Below are 18,390 nucleotides of genomic sequence, written 5' to 3'. Positions count from 1 at the left end.
GTTCAAAAGATGTACAATTTTGAAGCTCTCCCAAAGAAGGTCTCACCCTCCCTGCAGAGCAGAACATGGATGGGACAGGAGGGCAGTGTGGGGCACGGGTGGAGGGGAGGTAGAGGAAACTAGGATTGACATGTAAAACAAGATTGTTTCCAATTTCAATACAAAATCATTAAAAAGTTATTAGAAAAAGTTCATTATTATGGTAGTGACTAAAGTGACACTTTTATAAAATAAAGAAAGATATGTCAGTGTTAAATGCATATATCAACTATGAATGCTATCTATATAAATTGTACTATAATAAACTTGATTAAATTTATATTTACCAAAATAGAACCAAGTGCTAATACATAGTATGATATGGATATAAATTGCATCCATCGTATTATGGCATACAATACAATTGTTTTCATTTTATTCTATCTGTATGAAAATCTAGAACAATCAAATTCCAGGGTTAGATCATTATTTCATTACGGTAAATGATAGGGGGAAAAAGATAGACGACACAGTAGCATTTGGTTGATTAAAAAAAAATGTTCTAAATCTTGAATCTGGTGGTTATACAGCTGAATTAGTCTATAAACTGAGCTAAACTCTTAAAATGTGAGTAAGAGGAGGTTAGAGAAATGGTGTAAAGACTAAGAGCATTAATAGTATTTTCAGTGGTCCTGAGTTCAATTCCCAGCAACCACATGGTGGCTCACAGCCATCAAAGATGAGAGCTGGTGCCCTCTTCTGGTACAGGAAAATGTAGATACCACACTATACATGATAAATAAATAAATCCATAAGAAAATGATTAAGTAGCGCGGCTATGTGGGCCCATGACTTTAATTGCAGCACTCAGGAGGAAGAAGCAAGTGGATCCCTATGTGTTCGAGGCCAGCCTCATCTTCAGAGCTAGTTGCAGGATAGGCTACAAAGCAATAAAGAGAAACCCTGTCAAGAAAAACTAAACAGAAAAGAAAAGAAAAAATTAAGAGTAAGGGCCCAAAGAGATGGCACAGCCGTTAGGTGTGTTTACTGGATTACTCATGACCTGCGTTCAATTCTCAGCACCCATACAGAAGTTTGCAATTGCCTTTGTCTTTAGCTCTGGAGATCTAACCCTGCAGGCTCAAGAACATATGTGTTATACAAATATACACTCAGGCAGACACACATACAGATAAAATTAAATAAACATTTTTGCTTGTTTTGTTTTTGTCTCAAGTATTTTCTGCTTATTTATAAGTACCTTCTCAGTTTCTGAGATTCATGTTCTCTGAAAATGAAAATAATTGTAAATCCAAAAGTGCACTTTGAGCTGAAGGCCATTTATTTCTATTTACATTGTGGAACAAGAATGAATGTGAAACTTAGTCAATTTCTTTGAGTGAATCTAAGATAAACTGATTTTCATAATTTGAACTAAGATATAAAACTGACAGCAACATAACAATTGCAGAGTTAATCATCTGTCTTAGTGCATTTTCTGTTCGTATAACTTAATAGTCTAGATCAGGTAATTTACAAAAGATACAAATTTCGCTAGCACATACTTCTGGAAGCTGGGCAGGGAAGTAGCATCTGATGGGCACATTGTTTGTGCATTTCACCATGGGGAAGAAAGGGATTGGGAATCATAGCATGACCAGTCAAGCTCACCAGTTCCTGTCTCTCTTGCTTTCAAAAGTTATTAAGGCTAACATAGCCTTACACTTATGATATAATTCTAATGGTCTGCCTATGGTTCCATCTCCAAATCCCCATGGATTTGAGGATAAAGCTTTCGATTTAGAAACATTTCTCAATGGCTTTGGACCCCAGCACCTATGTGGAGATTCACAATTGCATTTACCTCCAATTCCATGGGATACAATGCCCTCTTCTGGCTTCTGCAGGCACTGAAGACACAAGGTACACAGACATACATGTAAGCAACACATGCACATATCAAAGAGATATCTAAAAGAAAACCTGCCTTGTAAGGTGTACGGTTTGTCCTCCCACCACCTAGTCTTGTCCCGCTGCCACTACAGCCCCAAATAACACACAGAGACTCTGTAATTGACATTATGCTCTTGGCCTGGTACTAGTTTCTTATCGGCTAGCACTGTCTTAAGTATTAACCCATTTCTGCTGATCTATGTATTTCTCTTACCGGGGAGCTGGCCAGCATACTGCTTTCCCCAGACTCTCCATCTTGGCTCTTTCTTACTACTTCCTATTTCCTCATTGTCTCCTAGTCCCTCCTATCTTACTTTCCTATTGGCCAACAGTGCTTTATTCATTAACCAGTATGAGAAACATATACAGAATGACATATCCCATCACTGCCTACATAGCTTAAAATGGGAAATCTGGTACCCACCCAGATGGTGGGTAAAGGATGGCTGCACTAGCTTATTCATGGTACTGTGGTGGTGAGTCGTCATAGGAGAGACATTGTAGTCAAATTTCCCCTTCAATGAGAGCAGTAGTCACTGCATTTTTATATTCACAAGCCATAAAGTTCTCCTCTTTCTACTAAACTTGTAAGCAGCCACCTGTGAAATACTCCTTTACACTGTGTAAATATGTCAATGTGATTGGTTTGATAAATAATATGATAGTCCAATAGCTGGATAGGAAAAGGTTATGTTGGGAGCCAAACATAGTTTGCTAGAAAGAGGAAGGGCAAAGTCAAAGGAGTATTGAGCAGATGCAGAGAGAACCAAGATGGATATACATTAATTAGAAAAGGTACCAATCCACAAGGCAAAATCTAGTTAAAGAGAAAAATATGGGTTAATTAAAATATAAAAGTTAATAACAAATCTGAGCTGTGGTCAGATATTCATAATTAATATTAATCCTCTGTTTGCATTGGGAGAAGCTTGAGGGACCCAGACTTCTGCCTACAACAAATTTGACCCAGTGCATGGCATACCCTAAGGATCCAGGGGATAGCACACTAGATCAAGCAGGAGTACACATATCAGGAAATAGCATAGAAAGCCACAAAACACATTCAATGAAATTGCAGCAGAAAGCCCCATCCCCATATTTGGGGAAGTTATAGACATCTAAGTTCGGGAAATATCTAGAACTCCCAGTATGACTAAAAAAGAAAATCTTTCACTGAATGAGACCAAAGAAAGAATACACAAAGCTGCAAGAGAAAACCCATGTTACTTACAGCAGCAAACCAATCAGCATCACATCAGAACTCAGGAGAAAAGTAAAGGTCAAGAAAGTACAGGATCATATGCTTCTGGTCTCAAGAGTAAATAACTGCAAGCCAAGTTTTCTATATCTAGTAATGTTACTTATCCCTTAAATGGATGGTCTAAACAGACTCCAGGAGAATCACAAACTAAGCAATTACTGATCTCTTAAGTCAGTACCACACAAAAAAATACTAAAAAAGAATACTATGTACAGATGAGAAAGGTTGTCATGATAATAAAAGACAAGAATAAACGTCATAAGAATAAATGAATGTCAACACTGAACAAAGGAGACCTGACTATCCACACATGAGCACCCATAATTTCCACCTGCTTGATCTCTGGACACGCCTCCAGTAATCTGCTGGATTCCCAGGCCTCTCCCAGAGATCCACCTATTTCTGTGGGTCCACTCTGAGTTCCTGTAGGCAAGATCCTTGACCCCCAAATCCGGACCTCTGCTAAAGAAAGAGGCCTCAGCTGGAGAGTTCCAGTTTCCAGTTAGATCCAACTATCCTGCAAAACTTTCCCAAGTTCCAGCTCAGCCCTTGTCCTCTTCTGCCAGCTATTGGCCAGAGGTGAGTCTGGGCCCAATCAGGGCTGCATGTCCCCTACAACCTCTGCCCCCCTGCCTGAACTCCATGGGTTGGCCCCTGATCCTGCTGCTCCTGTCTCCTGTCCCCATCGAGAACAACCTTGGAGCTCTGATACACCCCCACCCATCCCCACCTCAAGCCTACCCCCCTACACTACCCATGGTCCTGACACTCTGTTTGAGCACAGGAACAGAGGGTGGAGCCAATAGTCCACCCTGCTTAGGAGACTTCTCGGAGCAACTCTGAACAACGGAGACCTGATTATCCACGAGGGACCCCCCGTAATTTCCACCTGATTGGTCCCTAACCCCACCTCCAGTCCTCTGCTAGAGTCCCAGGCCCCTGGTTAGGAATAGATGACAAGAAAGAGAGTGAAAGACAGAGAGAGAGAGAGAGAGAACATAAAAGAGGGAGCCAATATTGGTTTGAAGATAAAATTGAACACACAGAATGGTCTAGAGAACTACAAGTCTGCTCCCAACTAAAAATTTTAGCTTCCATGGAAAGGCTATCATAAATGCCCTACCCAGAGAGTGAGATCAACAACTAACTTCTTCATGGAGCCCTCAACTAATGTCTGTTGGAAACATTATCAAACATCCATACATAAACACTGAGTAGAACTAGAACCCAGATGCAGATGGTGAGGAGAAGACCAAGCGGCTGAAACACATACAGACAGATTACCTAAACAAGGAGGAGATAACGGCCACTAGACTGATAGCTGGGTAGCCAGCATGGGACTGTCTCAGGCCCCCCTGATTATGGGCCTCAGCTAGAAGGACTGAGCAGTCTAAGGGACCTCAGACAGTGGATCCAGGATGTATCCCTGGTGCACATAAGGACTTTGCAAACACATTCCCCATGGAGGGATAACTGCCTTAATCTAGAGAAAGGAGAAAATCCGTAGTCCCTGCTTCACATAACCTGTCAGATCCACATGACCCCAACTGGATGGCATTCCCCTACATATGAAATTGGGGTGGGGGGGATGGGAGGGGAGGGTGGTTAGAGTGCATGTGAGAGGGCAGAGAGGGTAAAAGGGAGGGAAGGAGGGAGGAAGGGATGGATGGATGGATGTAGGGAGGGAGGGAGGGAAGGAGGGAGAGGGAACTGGAATCGACATTTAAAATAATAAATTAAATAAAAAAAAAGCTTTGACTCCAAAATTTAAGTTCAAGGACAAGTTACTGGGGAGTAGGACTTCTATTTTTGTTTCCACAGAAAATGAAAAGACGTGGATTCCTTCCAGAATAGTGTGATTTGCTCAATCCAGACCGCCTGAAACAGAGTACAAGGTGATCCTACGTTCAATACAGCTGGACAAAGCAGCCTTACAGACTTAAGCCAGGATTTCTGAATCTTCTTCCAATCCCTGGTGACAGCGCCACTTACCAGCAGGAAGTAGTTTGGAAAGAATAACGTCCAAATTCCCAAATATTGTCTATAAATGTTTGTTTTTATTTAAATTGGCTTTGTTATATAAAATAAATTTTAAAAAATTAAAAAAGAAAGAATAAATGATTGTAAAGCCTGGCATTGGTGGCACACACTTTTAATCCCCACATTTGAGAGAAAGAAGCAAGCAAATACTCCTGACTCTGAGGCCAGCCTAATCTACAGAGTTATTTCCAGGACTTCTGACAGCCACACAGAGAAACCCTGCCTCAAAAATCAAAACAAAAACAAACAAAAGACAAAAAATTGTAACAGAGTATATGATGATGAAGAATCAAACAGTTTAGTCAGTAAGCCAGCAAAACTTTAAGACAAAGGAAAAAGAAGATTCAACCAGGAAAATACTACAAGAAAATTACAGGAAATAACACATAATTCTCTTTAAACCCCTAAATTTAAATACTCATCATTTCCTGATTCAAATACCACTGAATACTAATTCTGAAAGGGTTAAACTAAAAAAGGGACCAGACCTTCACTTGGACCCCTGCATTATCAGCCTTGACAGGCTGCAGAAAAGATATGGAGCACATGTAACAAAGAATCTTTTTATCTCCTGGCCTCCCAGAGCCTACAGCCAAACCTGGACACAAAGAAACTCCAGACATCACCTTTAGCCTCCTAAATACTTGGTTCTGGAAACTGGCCATAAAAGAAAATCTGGTGTAGACCAAAACCTCCCATGTGGTATCCAGGATACATTTGGAAACACTATTTGTATCTATGAACAATAGGTCACCTGCAAGTAACAACACAAAGGTATAGAAACCAGAGAATATTCCCTCTCAGCATTAACTAATGATAGTAAATGCTACAAAGGTATTTCATTTCAATAATATGACTTTGAAAATTCCCCTGATTGTTTCCCAAATGTCAATCAGTCAGAAACCAATCCATACCTAGTGATGTATTCCTGTTAATTTTGCCTTTAAAAACCTGACAGGAAACAGGAAACTGTCAGAAATGGTGATTCCTTCAGAAGTTCCTTTATTTTAAAGGGCTGTTTTGGGTATCCTGTGTTTTGTTTGTTTGGTTATTTTTGATTTTGGTTTTCCCTATAAAGTTGAGTATTGTCCTTTCAAGGTTTGTGCTGGTATTTTGATTGTGATTGCATTGAATCTGTAGAGTGCTTTTGGCAAGATTGCCATTTTTAATAGGTTGTTCCTACTTATCCAAGAGCATGAGAGATCTTTCCATTTTCTGGTATCTTCTCTAATTTCTTTCTTCAATGACTCAAAATTCTTGTCATATGTGTGTTTCACCTGTTTGGTTAGATACGCCCCAAGATATTTCTTGGTCTTTGTGTCTTTTGTAAAGGGTGTTGTTTCTCTAATTTCTTTTCATCCACTTTGTTGTCTATTTATAGTAGGGCTCCTAATTTTTTTTAAAGTTAGTCTTCTATACAGCCACTTTGCTGAAAATGTTTATCAGATGGAAGGAGTTCCCTGATAGAAGTCTTTGGATCACTTATGGAAATTATCAAATCATTTAAAATTGCATAAGTTTACTCCTTCCTTCCCAATTTGTATCTGCTTCATCTCCTCTTCTTGTCTTATTGCCATAGCAAGAATTTCAATTACAATATTGAAGAGATATGGAGAGAGTTGACAACCTTGTCTTGTTCCGGATTTTAGAGAAATCCCATTGAGTTTCTCTCAATTTAGTTTACTGTATATTGCCTTTATTATTTTTTTGGAATGTTCCTGTTATCCCTGGTTTCTCTAAGACCTTCCTCATGAATTCGGTGTTGGATTTTGTTGAAGGCATTTTTAGCATCAAGTGGGATGATCATGTGGATTTCCTTTTCAGTTCATGTGGTTGATTTTATTGTTGGATTTTCATAGGTTCATCCATCCTTGCATCTCTGGGAAGATGCTTACCTGATCATGCTTGATCACTTCTCTCATGTGTTCTTGGATTTGATTTGACAGTATTTTATTGAGTATTTTTGCATCAATGTTCATGAGGCAGACTGTTGTGTAATTCTCTCTCTTAGTTCTGTGTGGATTGGGTATCAAGATAATTGTTGCCCCATAAGAAGAGTTTGGTAATGACCCTTCTGCTTCTACTGTGTACAATTTGAGAAGTATTAGTATTTGCTATTCTTTGAATTTCTATTAGAATTCTGCACTGAAACGGCCTTGGGCTTGTTTTTGTTGGGTAATCTTGGTGAATGACTCTATTACATTAGTGGATCTAGTTCTATTTAATTGGCTCTTTTGTTATTGATTTAATTTTGGTATCCATAAAACTGTCCATTTCCTTTAATTTTTCCAATGCTGCAGAGTAGAGGTTTTAAATTATGACTTGATGATTCCCTGAATTTCCTCAATGTCTGTTGCTATAACCCCTTTTTCATTTCTGATATTGTTAGTTTGCATGTTCTCTCTCTGCCTTTTGATTAGGATGGCTATAGGTTTGTACATCTTGTTGATTTTCTCATAGTACCAACTCTTTGTTTCCTTTGTTTCTACTTTATTGATTTCAGTACTCAGTTTGATTATTTCCTGTCATCTACTAATCCTGGGTGAGTTTTATTCTTTTTATTCTAGATCTTTCAGGAGTCCTGGTAATTCTCTAGTGGCTATTCTCTAGTTTCCTCATATCAGCACTTAGTACTATGAACATTCCTCTTAGCACTGCTTTAGAGTATCCCATAGGTTTGTATATGTTGTGCCTTCATTTTCCTTGAATTCTAGGAAGTATTTTAATTCTTTCTGTATTTCTTCCTTTATCGAGGAGTGGTACAGTTGAGCATTGTTCAATTTCCATTAGTTTTCATGGTTTCTGCAACTTGAGTTGCTGCTGAGTTAGAATTTTAAGGCATGTGTTCTGGTAAGATACCGGGGTTATTCCAATATTTTGTGTCTGCTAAGGTTTGCTTTATTACCATGTATGTGGTTGATTTTAAAGAACATCCCATGTGGTGCTGAGAAGTTATATTCTTTTTGTTTGATGGAATGTTCTACAGATGTCTAGTAAGCCTTATTGTGTCAAAGCTTCTGTTAGTTCCTTTGTTTCTTCGCTAAGTTTCTGTCGGTTATCCCTGTCCAGAGGTAGGAATGGGCTGTTGAAGTCTCCCACCATAGGTGTATGGGGTGTGATGTATGATTTGAGTTTTAGTAATGCTCCTTTTATGATTGTGGGTGCCCTGGTACTTAGGGTAAAAATGTCTAGAACTGAGACATCTTAATGGATTTCTCCTGTGATGAATAGGAAATGACCTTCTTCATATCTTTAATTAATTTCAATTTGTAATCCAGTTTGTTAGATAATAAGATATTGCGGTAAATAAGGATCAGGATAAACAAATAGGCTGAATAGATATTTAATCAGGGAGAAATAACTTACAACCTAGACAGATGAACACCAGGAAATTCAACTCGATCCTCTCCTGTCCGAGTCAGGCCAGTAAGAGAGAGCGCCTTCCTGGCCCCCTCCGACCTCCTTCCTCAGGTCACCTCCGCCCATCGCTCCACCCCACAATGGGCGTGGTCAGTGCTACTGAAGGACTACCTCACTACAATTCCCCTTTTAGTCTAAAGAAAAGATTTAGGCTTAATACAAAACTATATACAAAACAGTGAATAACAAGTGTGCTCTAAGAAAAGGAAAATCGAGAACAAAATGACCTACATATCTAGTCCTAGGGTGAGGGCATAATGGAGTTTACAATAGAGTTGTCCTAAGCTGGAAAACGTAAGTCTAGTACCTAACATATCTAACTAGGAAAAGAGAATAATAGTTGTGATAGTTTAATCTTCAACCTCATCAAGACCTGAGAAGGAAAATAACAATACTAGAGTAGACAGGAAATGCGGATGGACAACTTCCAAAAGGTGCAGCAAGGACAGAAACAGCAATCCACCTGAACAGTCACCCTAGGTCTCACAGCGACGTTGGTACACCCAGATTTGGCTAAGGCCAAGAGAACTTGACAGACCACAACAACAGCAGGGAAATAGAATGGCTGTCTTACCCTGACTTGGCAAGGTCAAGCAGTCTTCTATATTTGTCTCCTGCAAGCACATAGGACTGCATGTCCAAATCAGTGGTCAAGGTGGGGGCAATTCTATGCCCAACAGGCCATTAGCTGAGGCGAGATTGACCTCCAGCAGGAGCAACATCAGTGTCCAACATATTTTCGGGAAAGTACACGGTGCTGTCAGGAGCAACAGTGTCTCATGTCAATGGAGTACTAATATTAAAACATTTAAATGCCATGTTCTGCATGTCTATGAAGTGATTGAAGATTAAGCATCTATATCTGACTAATCTCATAGGTACAGGAAATGTGAGTGAAGATAATCTGTAATACTCGGGAACTTAGCTAAAAGACTGATTAAAACTTTCCTGAGTAAAGCAGGAACAAATACTTAAACAATATAACTATTTACATATACCTACATGTAAATCCCTAAAATAGAGGTAGAGTATAAGTGTCAAGACAAGAGGTAGAACTATAAAGGGCAGCAAGATAAATATCCCAAATTGTATCAATATACAAAATGTCTTGAATACAGGAAAAGTATACATACATAGAATATGGTAAAAATAATGTGCATAAATATTATAAGTGGAAACATTTAACACAATATAACAAAATATAAACTTAATTTTACATAGCTTACCACATAGGAATACATAACAATGTAAGCTGTAAAATACTATCTCATTCATACTCAAATTCTCAAGGAAATAGGCTAATCTACTTATATCCCATCTAAACCATACCTTTACCCACCATTCCCTATTCCTGTCTAAAAGATAAACCCGAGTGTAAGCATCACCCAATCCCAAATAACTAAAACCAACCCAAAGACGATGACTATTATCCCAAAATTCCAAGGGTAGGGAAAGGGGGCGTAGTCATATTAAGATTACTTCCTGCTGAAATGGGACGATGATTGCTCCAATGGATCCTGTAGGAAGAAAATTTTTAGCAACCAAATTTCTCAACAGAACTGGCTCTGACATATGTAGTTAGTCACTGTGTGGCAGAAAATTCTTGACTGTAGTTCTATTTGAAACTCTGGCCAGGGTGTAATAAAAAGGTGCACCATTACAGCTAGCTAGTCATGAGTTGTCTTGAGCAAAACAGTCTCAAACCGGTTTTAGAGTGATGTTTGTAGTTTCGATGCATCAGGTTGAGTCAAGTGGAAATGATGTTGTGGGGCCCCATCTTCTTTCCGGAAAGTTCAAAGACTGCTGTTAGGAATCATTATTATTCCTTGTGGAAAAGTTACACATCAATATTAAAGTAAAATTTTCAAGTTTTAAGGTATGCATTAGGGAAAGACAACAATAAGCATTAAAAGTATGTGAGAAAATTAGGATTTCAGAGAGAAAATTGCATAAGATATGAGTCCCCAGATTTTGTTTTCTTCTGCCTTACACCAATTGGCTTCTTGATTTAAGGCAGAAACCATGAATTTAATCTTAACAACATGCTTGAATTTAGAGAAGGAAAGCCAAATCCAACTCCAAAGCCAGCATTGGTTTACAAAATTTGGGACTTCAGGAATACTAGATAGTAGAGAGAAATAGATTTATATGTAGAAATAGTTTACTACAATTAAATATATATATATATATATATATATATATATATATTTACCATATATCAGATTCTGCTTCCTTAAGTGATTGTTTCTGAAGAGCTGTCTTCTCTTCTGTAGGCACCTACATGTTCAGTGTCTTTTGGCTGTTTGATGATAGGTTTTCTCTGTTTTCCTGTAAAAACAAGAACAGAACACTTCCCCTACCTTTGAGAGGCCTCCGCACACCTCATAGGACCTACTTTGTTGGATGACTTGTCATTTCTCTTCATTAAGATGTTTCTCTTGTTCAACTCGGATCTTGATTAACTTAGATGGTATCCATAGTTTTTCTTCTCCTGTAGATACAAATGCAAAACCCCTACCCCAACGTAACACATATCCTGCTTTCCATTCTGAGGTCAGTACATCCTTGAAATACACTGGCTGATTTAGTTCAGAAGTTTTTTCTATTGTCCAGTGTCTTTCTGCAGCTGTTTTTCCTTTTTCATCAGTATTAAGAAAGTTTTTATTTGTGCAGTTATGCCCATAATGGCCATTACCTCTAAAATGTGCGTTATAACAGAATCAGCCTTTTCAGAGCTCAGAGCAGTAGCTCACTGAAACCCTGAAAATGTATCTATAGTGTGATTACATATTTTAATTTTCCAAATTCTGCAAAATGAAACACATCCATTTGCCATATTTCATTCCTATTTATACCTTTACGGTTACTGCCTGGTGGTAAAGGAGTTTGGTTATAGAATGAGCAAGTAGGACATTTCCTTACTATTTCCTTGGCTTGTTCCCAAGTGATAGAAGAATCCTTTTTTAAACCTTTACTGTTCACGTGGTGTTTCTTATGAAACTCTGAGGCTTCTAGCACACTTCCTATCAATAAACGATCAATTTCATCATTGCCTTGTGCTAGAGGACCTGGCAGACCCGTATGGGATCTGATGTGTGTTATATATATAGGATGAGTCCTCTTTCTGATAGTATCTTGTAACTGTATAAACAATGAAGTTAATTCTGTATTGTCAGGAATAAATTCTGCAGTCTCAATGTGTAAAACGACTCTCTCTGCGTATTGAGAGTCAGTAACTATAGTGAGGCGTTCTTTAAAATCCATAAGTACCATGAGAATGGCATACAATTCTGCCTTTTGTACAGAATTGTAAGGGCTTTGAACCACTTTGGTAATATTTCCTGATTTATATCCTGCCTTACCTGATTTATTTGCATCAGTGTAGAATGTATGAACTCCAGAAATAGGTATTTTTCTTACAATGCGTGGAAGAATCCAAATCGTTTTCTTTATGAATTTGATTCTCTCAGTTTTGGGATAGTTGTTGCTAATTGTTCCCAAAAAGTTACTGCAAGCTCTCTGCCAATATTCATTATCTTTCCATAAGGAAGAAATTTCCTCATTAGTTAAAGGTACTATAATTTCTGCTGGGTCCCTTCCTATTAGGTGACGAAGTCTTAATTTACCTTTTATAATCAAGTCAGAGATCTTTTCTATATATGTTTTTAGTTTTTTATTCTGTTTATGTGGTAGGAATATCCATTCTAATATGATATATTCTCTCTGCATCAAAATCCCTGAAGGATATTCTCTAGATGGTAATATAACCAGAATACAGTCTAGGTTTGGATCCACGCGGTCCACATGTGCTTCTATTATCCTCTTTCTACCCATTCTAATTCCTTCTCAGCTTCAGCTGATAGTATTCATGGACTATTCAAGTCCTTATCTCCTTTAAGGGCCATTTTCAAGTTTTTCAAATCATGCCCTTCTACTCCAATTATGGTTTGCAGTTGAGAAATCTCTCCTAGTAATTTTTGAAGATCATTAAGAGTCTGGTAGCGATCACTTCTGATCTGTACTTTTTGTGGTCTAATTTTCTGTAGACCTATTTTATATCCTAAGTAGTTGATAGACTCTCCTTTTTGTATTTTTTCAGGTGCAATTTGTAATCCCCAGCGAGGTAAAACTTCCTTTACTTTCTTAAACATTTTTTCTAATATTTCTCCTTTAGAGTCAGCTAACAATATATCATCCATGTAATGATAGATTATGGATTGTGGAAACTGTTTACGAATTATTTCTAACGGTTTTTGTAAGAAATATTGGCACAGGGTGGGGCTATTTAGCATTCCCTGTGGCAAAACCTTCCATTGATATCTCTTCACCGGTTGAGAATTGTTATAATTAGGTACCGTGAAGGCAAATTTCTCTTTGTCTTGTTCTTGTAAAAGTATAGTGAAGAAGCAATCCTTTAAATCAATAACTATAATAGGCCATTCTTTGGGTATCAAAGAAGGCAAGGGCATTCCAGGCTGTAGAGAGCCCATTGGCTGGATAACTTTATTGATGGCTCTCAGGTCTGTAAGCATTCTCCATTTACCAGATTTCTTTTTGATCACAAATACAGGAGAATTCCAAGGGCTGGTTGATTCCTCAATATGTCCATCATTTAGCTGTTCCTGAACCAGGCTTTCTAAAGCTTCTAACTTCTGAGAGGTCATAGGCCATTGTCCTACCCAGACAGGTTCCTCTGTTAGCCATTTTAAAGGTAGGGCTTTTGGTTCCTCTGTTTGTTCAGCATTTGTATTTTGTTTTTGTACTGCCTGGATATTTGGTCTCTGTCTTGTATAGTACTTAACAGTATTCTTTCCACAATCATGAGGTCGTATATGGTTCCTATCTAATACAGGAGGAATGTTAATCGGTGTATTCCATTGCTGTAATAGATCACGACCCCATAAATTTATCACTACATCAGCCACATATGGTCTCAACCTCCCTCTCTGTCCTTCTGGTCCTATACAGTCAATCCATCTCGTGCTTTATTTTACCTGAGCCAGGGTTCCAATCCCTAAGAATTGAACATTTACCTCATGCAGGGGCCATTTGAGGACAAGATTTATTAGATATGATAGTTACATCAGCTCCTGTGTCCAGCAAACCCTCAAACAGTCTATTATTCATCTTAACTATCAATCTAGGCCTATGACTATTTATAGCAGTTTGCCAAAATATACGTTTTTCATTTCCTTCTGTCATGTTTGATTCAACTTCCGTCACTAGTTCGTCATCCAGAGCAGTATGAGTTTTTGTAATAGGCACAGAATTTTCTAATTGTCCTGTGGGAGATTGTCTTCCACTGTGCCTGGGAATGTTCGAACCACCTGTGACGTGGGGGCCTTCGAGAGGCCCCCCAAGGAGTTTCCCGATAGAAAAGGGTTTCCTTGCTTGTCTCTGGTCGATCTACACTCATTTGTCCAGTGTCTGCCTTTGCCACACCTTCTACATAACCCAGGAGGCTGAGGCCTTCTGTTTGATTCATTCCTGGGGGTGTTATTTCTAGGGAAGCTTTGCCTACAATTTCTTTTTAGATGTCCTATCTTACCACAGTTATAACATCTGACATTATATCTTTTCAAACCTTTGGGGATGGCTTTTCCTACCCAAGCTTCTAAGTCACCATAGTAAGGAACTCTGTTATCTTGATATCTTCTCTGACCTTTAGATATGGCTTCTCCTATCCATGCTTCAGTCTTATTGTCATTATACTCAATGTTGCCTGTATATAGGACCCATTCATCCAAGGGTGCTGACCGCATTTTTAAAGGCCAAAGCACCTGTTTGCATTGAGGATTCGCATTCGTATAAGCTAAAGATTCTATGAGTATTCGCCTAGCATCTATGTCTGCTATCTCTAATTGTACTGCCCTAGATAATCTTTCTAGAAAGATACTAAAACGTTCTCTAGGTCCTTGCTTTATCTTGGTATAGGGTTCTATCCTCTCTCCTAATTCATGAACCTTATCCCAAGCATTCAAAGCTGCTGTACTGCATAGAGACAAGATGTGTTCATCATAGGCAGCTTGGGTTTCTGGGTCAGCATAGAGACCCTCACCAAGAATTTTATCTTGGGGAGCTTTATAACCTTTCTTTAAGCCCTGAAGTTCAAGAGCTTTTGCTTCCTCTCTCCATAAAGCCCTCCATTCTATTTGAGAGGCGCTTTCAAGGACAGCTGATATTAATTGATCCCAATCCTTAGGGGTTACCTTGTTATTCCATGCCCATGATTCTAATTGCTTCACATAAGGTGAGTGCATGCCATAAGAGACTACTGCTTCCTTTATACCTTTTAAATCTTTCATACCTATTGGTTCCCACTGATATGCAACGACACCTTTTGGATGTATCTTCGTTGCTGGCTTTTCATGAATAGATACAGGGAAAGCTCCCCTGACCCTAAATGGTGTGGAAAATTTTAAATCTTTTTCATGCCCTGTTACTTGTAGTTCTTCTTCTGATGTATCAGACTGAAGGTGTTCTAAAGAATGAAATCTATTCACCATTGCTTCTTTGAGTGTCTGAACTTCTTGAATCAAATAACTTTCTAGAGACTTCATTGCATCAGTCAGTTTCTTACTTTCTCCATCTACAAATGATTCCATGTTTTTAATCTTATCATCCTTAGATATTATCTGAATGGCGTGTAAACTGCCTTCCAGAAACAATGTTCTATCTGCTAGCTTGCCATTATCCTCAGACATGGAAGAGATTCTGTCATCTAGTCTTTCTATCTGATGTTCCAGTTAAGTTTTACCTCGCTGGGGATTACAAATTGCACCTGAAAAAATACAAAAAGGCAAGTGGATGGCACTTGAAGAAACCATCCTGAAAGAGGTACCAAAAAAGAGGTACATGATATGTACTTGCTCAAATATGGATTTTAGACCTAGATCAAAGGATCACCAGCCTATAATTCACACCACCAGAGGAACTAGGGTACAAGGCATATTCTAAGTGATTCAATATAAAGTCCCTCACAGAATTGAGAACCGACAAGTCCCCCAGAGCACAGGGGAAGTTGGGAGTCCAGCTAATGGAGAGAGAAGTAGGAGAAAGAGAGGGGGAGGAAAGGAAAACACATACCACTAGGAAGATTGAGCCCTATTAGGAATAGAAGATGAGAGAGAGAGAGAGAGAGAGAGAGAGAGAGAGAGAGAACATAAAAGAGGGAGCCAATATAGGTTTGAAGAGAAAATTGAACACAAAGAAAGGTCTAGAGAACTACAAGACTGCTGCCAACTAACAATTTGAGCTTCCGTGGAAAGGCTACCATTAATGACCTTCCGGGTTAGTGAGATCAACAACTAACTTATCCATGGAGTCCTCATCTAATACCTGTTGGAAACAGGAGCAAACACCCATACATAAACACTGAGTCGAACTAGAACCCAGATGCAGATGGAGAGGACAAGACCAGGCTGCAGAAACACATAGAGACAGCTTACCTGAACAAGTAGGAGCTAATGAGCCCTCAGACTGATAGCTGGGAAGCCAGCATGGGACTGACTCAGCCCCCCTGAATATGGGTCTCAGCCAGAAGGACTGAGCAGTCTAAGGGACCTCAGACAGTGGAGCCAGGATGTATCCTTGGTGCACAAAAGGACCTTGCGAACACATCACCCATGAAGGGATAAGTGCCTTAACCTAGAGACAGGAGAGAAGCCCTAGTCCATACTTCACATGACCTGTCAGATGTACATGACCCCAACTGGATGGCATTCCCCTACATATGGAATTGGGGTTGGGGGATGGGAGGGGAGGGTGGTTTTGTGCATGTGAGAGGGCAGAGAGTGTAAAAGGGAGGGAGGGAAGGAGAGAGGGAGGGGGAACTGGGATGGACATGTAAAATAATGAATTAAATTAAAAAAAACTAAAACTATTACTGTAATACAGTAGAATGAATGGTATCTTTAAATTGAATCTAAGATTTTTTTTATGTTCATTTGTCTGTCTAACTCCATTCTGTAATTAAGAACCACGTTAACTTTTGGTATAAAAAAAGTCCCTAGAGAAAGAAACTGTAGAAGATATAGGAAAGTGGAAAATTTTGCCTTGTTCATGGGTAAGTTGGATCACCCTTGTATCAATGGTAATCTCTTGAAAAGCAATCTACAGATTCAGTGCAATCCCCATCAAAATCCCAATACAAGTCTTCACAGACCTACAAAAAAACAATAGTCATCTTCTTATGGAAAAACAGTAAAACAAGGACAGCTAAAACAACACTGTACAATACAGGAACTTCCAGAGGCATCACCATCCCTGATTGCAAGCTCTACTATAGAGCTATAGTCCCAAAAACAGCTTGGTATTTGCATATAAACAAACACTTGGATCAATGAAATGCAATCAAAACCCAGACATTCATTAATCCACACATACGAACACCTGATTTTTGACAAAGAAAGGAAAATTATACAATCCTGGAAAAGAAAGCACTTTCAACACATATTCCTAGTGTAACTGGATGTTGTCATGTAGAAGAATGCAAATAGATACATACATGTCACCCTGCACAAAACTCAAGTCCAAGTGGATGAAAGACCTCATGAAGAATCATGCAGCCAATCAGAATTATCTGCAACCAGGTACCATAGAAATGATGGTATTTTCATGGAAATAATTTTTTGATGGAAAATACGAGGCAAAGTTGCTTACTGCTATGAAAAGAGAACTCTTTCCACATGGATATTCAGAGAACAGCACATTCAAAACAATCTTGTTCTTTTTGTATCATTTTTCCAGGGTTTAAATGGCAGTGATATATGCAGGTATATATCTGTGCTTCATTTGAAGGATCGGATTACCAAAGTTGGTCTTATAAAGTTATACAGGTGTTATCCTGTTGTAAATAAGAAGTTATTTTAAGTTATCAGTTGTATTTTTGACAATTTTATTTTCATGTGTAGTTTTCTAATTGCTTCTGTCCCTAAAGATGAGAGGATGGCACCAGATCTGTGGTAGCTGGGAAATATTTATTTATTTATTGGTTTGTTTGTTTGTTTGTTTGTTATTGTTTTTCAAGGCATGGCTTCCCTGAGTAGCTTTGGCTGAACTCATTTAGTAAACAAGGCTGGCCTCAAACTCACAGAGGTTCACATCGCTTTGCCTCTCTGAGAGCTGGGATTAAAGGCATGTTCTATCTCAAACAAGCTATTACTTTTAATAATAGGAAAAGATCAGCCAATTTCGTTTCCAAAATATCATGTTTATAACCTATTTTTTTAGCAAGCCACCAATCCTTTTGGTTTTTCTGAGACAGTGTTTGTGTGCATGTCCTTGGCTTCCCTCTGTAGACTAGTTTGGGGGGAATTCAGAGATCTGCCTGTTGAAGTTTAAAATAATGTACCAACATCACCTGGTTACATTAAAAAATAAGTTAAATTTATTTTAAATGTCTTACTATGAAGGTGTAAGACCCCCTTGGACTGGAATTAAAGACAGTTGTGACAAGCCATGTGGGTGGTGGAATTGGACCCAGGTCCTCCAGAAGTGCAGCCAGTTTTTTCTTTAGCACTGAGCCACCTCTCCAGGTGGTTACATTTTTATTATAATATTTTTCTCATTTCTGTTCATATAAGGCTGGTTCCTCAGGTTCCTGAGTTTGTCATGAATGTTCTCTTACAATGACAAAGTTTGGTCTTACTCTCTGCATTCAGAAGGGAGGTGCTGTATAATATTTGCAATGGTATTTTCATCTTGGTTGCCAGTTCCTAAAAATCCTATTTTGGAAC

This window comes from Phodopus roborovskii, unplaced genomic scaffold (assembly GCF_943737965.1).
Source record: "Phodopus roborovskii unplaced genomic scaffold, PHOROB, whole genome shotgun sequence".
Taxonomy (NCBI): domain Eukaryota; kingdom Metazoa; phylum Chordata; class Mammalia; order Rodentia; family Cricetidae; genus Phodopus; species Phodopus roborovskii.
Note: the sequence above shows the minus strand (reverse complement) of the source record.